Genomic DNA, 5,000 nt, shown 5'->3' with positions numbered 1-5,000 from the left:
ACAGGCAAAACGAGGCAAAATAAAACAACCCGCAAGAGAAACCAGCCAAGCAGCCCAAAGGCAAAAAAAAACCTTATCCATGAGACTAACCCTAAAAAGAAATTATTACAATCCCAAAACTCCACCTCAGACATAGACATAAAGGCCAAACAAAATAAATAAGCAACCAAATATACAAACAAAATACACAAACGAAAAAAAAAAAAAACCTAAAAGAGATAACCTGCTCTTTGATAGCGGCTCAAGCAAAACTATCTTAGGCCTCCTATTAGGATAACTCAGAACAGGAAGCAGAGCCTCCCATCCTCCTCGACCTTACACAGGGACGTTCTGTTTAAAAACATTTCAGAGAACCACTCTTCTCTACAGACATGCAGCAGTCCCAGGTGAGCTCTTAAAAGATTCTTAAATAGTGCTTTTGCATTTACTTGCTTTTGCTCAAACACAGCATAATTTCTCCTTAGGACTACTGCATGCCTGGCAAGAGCAAGAAGTGTGTTCATCTGAACCACCGTCCCCCCTTTACCCTGCTTGGGTAGGCCGAAAAGCCAAACCCAGTCCCACTCACTCAGTTCTTGCACCTTAGCACCACAATACGTACCCAAAAGCTGGCGCACATAATTCCGTATATCAGTTAGAGCGGAGCATTTAAAAATGAGATGGTCAAAATCCTCATCCTCTACCCCACAGACCGCACATGACCTTTGGAACTTGAGTTTGTGGAGCTGATGCAGGACGATACTGGTATAGTACCTCCTGTGCCTAAGCTTAAAGTCAGTATCAAAAACTGCATGAGGAATGGAAGGAACAAGCAGGTTACTCCAAATTGATTTTATGTCTTTGTTAGGGAACAAAGCAGCCCAGTGTGGCTCTGACGCAGGTTTTTTAGTAAGCTTCTGAATTAGAGTATCATAGATCACTTTAGTTTTTATTTGCGTGACTGGCACATTCCTCTCACCCTGACACAGGAAGAAGCTCACAGCATCACCCTGCACTTGATTACTACATTGCTTCAGAGCCCTCCAATTCTCGTCCACACAGTCATTTACACTCATCCCCAGTTCAGTAATTTGCTTTCCCTTAAAAGGCCCTCCCGCCCTTCTCAGTGCTATCAATGTTTTGGTTTTATCGAAAGTTAAACCCCACCTCCCCCCACAGACTCCCCCCAGCGTAGACAAACCCGCCTCGCGGAGAGCCTTGGAAATGAGGGGCCTGCCCTTATGGGAGAAGAAAGGCGAGTTGAGGAAAGGTAATTTCATCACTTGCTCTTTAAATTCAAAGTCAGGTCTGAGGTGGGGCAGAAACTTGTCCCAAGCCTCCAGCACCTCGCGATAGAACCCCGGCAACCCCCCTGTAACATTTCTGGGAGAGAAAGCGTACAAATTGTAACTGCTCCTCTCACCATACTCTGCCAGGAAGCCCGCCAAGGTATCTTTCCAAGGATGCAGCCTCGAGTGATCCAGAAAACGCCCTATTAATTTGACCCTAAGTGCATCTCTTTTGGCACTAATGTCAATCAGATCTAAACCCCCCTCCCTTTTTTTAGCTATTAATGTCCTGCGAGCAATCATATTTCCCCTCCCCTTCCACAAAAACGAGGAGATCACACTGTTCAGTGAATTTAGCGCCCAATCCGGCAGCTCACAGGACCCGAGAATATGGTTAATTTTGGACAAAACTAGAGCATTAGATACAATTACCTTTCCTCTGATATTCAGCCCTCGCGCTTTCCACAGATTACATATGTTTTGAGTTTTTTTAATCATTTCCTTCCAGTTTCTATCCCTAGCTTTAGCCCCATCTTTCCCTACATAGACTCCTAAGATTTTCCTCTCCTCGTCAGTTACTTTAAAACCCCATTTGTTTGTGTCAAACCCTGCCTCCTTGAAAACCATTATTTCTGATTTAGAATTGTTTACTTTTGCCCCAGAGGCCATCTCATAGTCATTTATATGCACCATGACCCTCTCTATATGTGTACTGTTATTTAAAAAGATATTTATATCATCCGCGTATTGAATAACTTTGACCATATTCCCTCTCTCGGTTTTAATCCCAGCTATTTCATTGTCATTAATTATGCTTAAAGCCAACGGCTCCGCCACAAGGCTGTATAGCATGGCAGACAGGGGGCAACCCTGCCTAATGGACCTCTGCAGCTCCACAGGATCAGTCAAGAAACCGTTGACCTTAACGCGGCTTCTAGCCTTTTTATATAATAATTTCACCCAATTTATGTATTTTTCACCAAACCCATATTTATTTAATACCTCCCACATAAACTCATGTTCCACCCTGTCAAATGCTTTCTCTAAGTCTATCCCTAATAAACACCCCCCCTCTCTATTCATACTATCTACTAGGTTTTTTATTGCAATTATATTATCACTTATATCCCTATCCGGAATGCTATAGGTCTGAGTGTCAATGACAATAGTTTTAATTACCTCTCTCATCCTATTAGCCAACACCTTTGCTATGATTTTGTAATCTGTATTTAACAGGCTTATGGGTCTGTAATATTCCAGCCTATCTTTTGTACCTTTCTGCTTGTATATTAATGTGATAATCCCTTCCGATATCTTGTCAGGCATGATATTTTGCCTCGCCATCTCATCAAAAACATGTAACAAAATGGGAGAGAGTAAAACAGAAAACTCGTTATACACCTCGGCAGTAAGGCCATCAGAACCTGGGCTCTTATTGTGTTTAAGGCTTTTTATGACTGCCTCTATCTCCTGCCTAGAGATAGGCAAGTCACAATAATTTTTATCATTTTCACTTATTTGGGTTCCTATCTGATTCGTCATTTTTACTATGTGCTCCTTTAGAGGCCCTTGCCCTTTATACAGCTCACTATAGTAGTCTTTTACTATTTTTAAAAGGTCCTTGCTTTCAGTGCATACTAGGTCCTCGCTGCTCACCAGTTGATTTATATATTGCTTCTCTTGTTTTATCCTCTCCAACCCCAGAAAAAAACCCGTGCTTTTTTCCCCTTCAAGCAGGAACTGCGACCTACTCCTGACCGCGGCGCCCTTGCAACGTTTGGTCTCAATATCCGTCAGTTTATTCCTATATAATTCATAGTTTTCACTATTATAATTTGTATCTAGCTCCATCTTCTCTAATTCCTTGTTTAATAAATCATTTAACATGCTCTCCTCTCTTTTCTCTTCCCATTTTTTATTCTTACTATAACTAATGCTTATTTTCTTTATTCTTAATTTAATTTCCTCCCAGTATTCTATTTTATTATCTACATATGGCATGTCATATGCACTTTGGGTTAGTAATTTCTTTACTTTATTCTTATACGCTGTGTCCTCCAACAAACTGTTATTATAGCACCATGTGCCCTTGCCTTTTTTAGCCGTGCTGTCACCAAATTTTAAATCCACGTACGCGTGATCGCTCCATGCATTAAACACATACTTCATGTCAGTAACCCGTTTAACTAGACCCGAAGCCACCAGGCCCAGGTCTATTCGGGTTTGTTTTAACTTGCCCAGGACAACCTGTCTTCTAGAATAACCCCTTGTCCTAGGGTTAATTACCCTCCATACATCCATTAAGTTTTTTTCTATCATGATATCTTTAAGTGCAGTTCTACTCGTGTCACACCTAAATTTATCATTATAATTGTCACTACTACTAAGCGTGATATTATAGTCCCCTAGAATAATAGTATTATTATTTATCCACTTGTTCAGACTTCCGAAGAAGTTTCTGCGTTCCTCCTCAATACTGGGCGCATGTATATTAATCAGTCTAATTATATCACTATTTATTAATATATCCACTATCACACACTTGCCATTGCTAGCTCTATATACACATTTACTACTAGTACTAAGTTTTCTGCTAATTAGTACTGCGACCCCTCGTGCTCGCCCAATACCCTCCTGGGAGTAAATCACCCCTTTCCACAGTTTTTGAGCATGGCTGACAGCCTTTAGGTCCCACCCAGTTTCTTGAAGACAAATTATGTCCACATGTTTGTTCCTATCAAACACTGCTCTCATTTTACCTGGGTCTTTTAAGCCATTGGCATTAAAAGAAAGAAAAGACTGAGAGTCAAAGGCCATGAGGGCTGTCAGTAAAGGCACATAAAGCATAGCAAAACAAAACATGGTGTTATTTTTTCAGTGCTTTATTCCGATTATCAGACCCTTTTATAATCTCTCCATCCCTTTTCCTCACCCTTTGGCCCTTCTCGATGTCCATGTCTGAGTCCGAGGGGTCACTTAATAGCAGCGGGGAGCCGCAGTTCCCAATGTCTTGAGGAACAAAGCTGTCCAGGGAAGACCCCATCGCCGCCTTTTCCTCAGCCCTCTTTCGCAGCTCTACCTCTGCGTCTTCCAATAGCACCGCCTTCGGTTTCCTCGCAACCAGTCTCCCCACTCGGGCCTTGCCCGGCTTGGTCTGGACTTGCTCCTTCAGCCTGGCACTGGCTCGTGCCTCTCCCACCTTTAGCTCTGGCTGGCTGGGCACCAGCCTTGGCCCACTCAGATCAATCTGGCTGGACGCCGTCTCCGGCACCTCCACTATTTCAGTTCTCCTCCCTGCATCGGTCGTCCTCCGTGGCTTCACCACCACGCCTGCTGCTGTCACTGGCTCCACCCCTGCACCTGCCCTTGTCACTGGCTCCACAACTGCACCTGCCTCTTTCGCTGGCGCCGTAGCTGCACCTGGCGCTGTCACTGGCTCCACTGCTGCACCTGCCCTTGTCACTGGCTCCACAGCTGCACCTGCTTTCACCGCTGTAGTCTCTGCCATACAGGCTGCAGGCTTCGGCCTCATTACAGCCGTAGTCATCGCCGTTCTCTCTTTGTTCAGCTCGCTCACACAGGTCCCCGCAGCAGCCTCATCATCCTCTTCCTCCTCCATCTCCTCCTCCTCCTCCTCCTCCTCGTCCACGTCCTCCTCCACGGTGCCAGTGCTCGACGTACCGTCGTCGCTCTGCACCTCCTCCTCCTCCTGCTCCTCCTCCACCTCCTCCG

This window comes from Anarhichas minor, unplaced genomic scaffold (assembly GCF_050575085.1).
Source record: "Anarhichas minor isolate MPS153535 unplaced genomic scaffold, ASM5057508v1 ptg000037l, whole genome shotgun sequence".
Taxonomy (NCBI): Eukaryota; Metazoa; Chordata; class Actinopteri; order Perciformes; family Anarhichadidae; genus Anarhichas; species Anarhichas minor.
The sequence above is the reverse complement of the archived record's forward strand: the minus strand, read 5'-3'. Positions refer to the sequence as shown.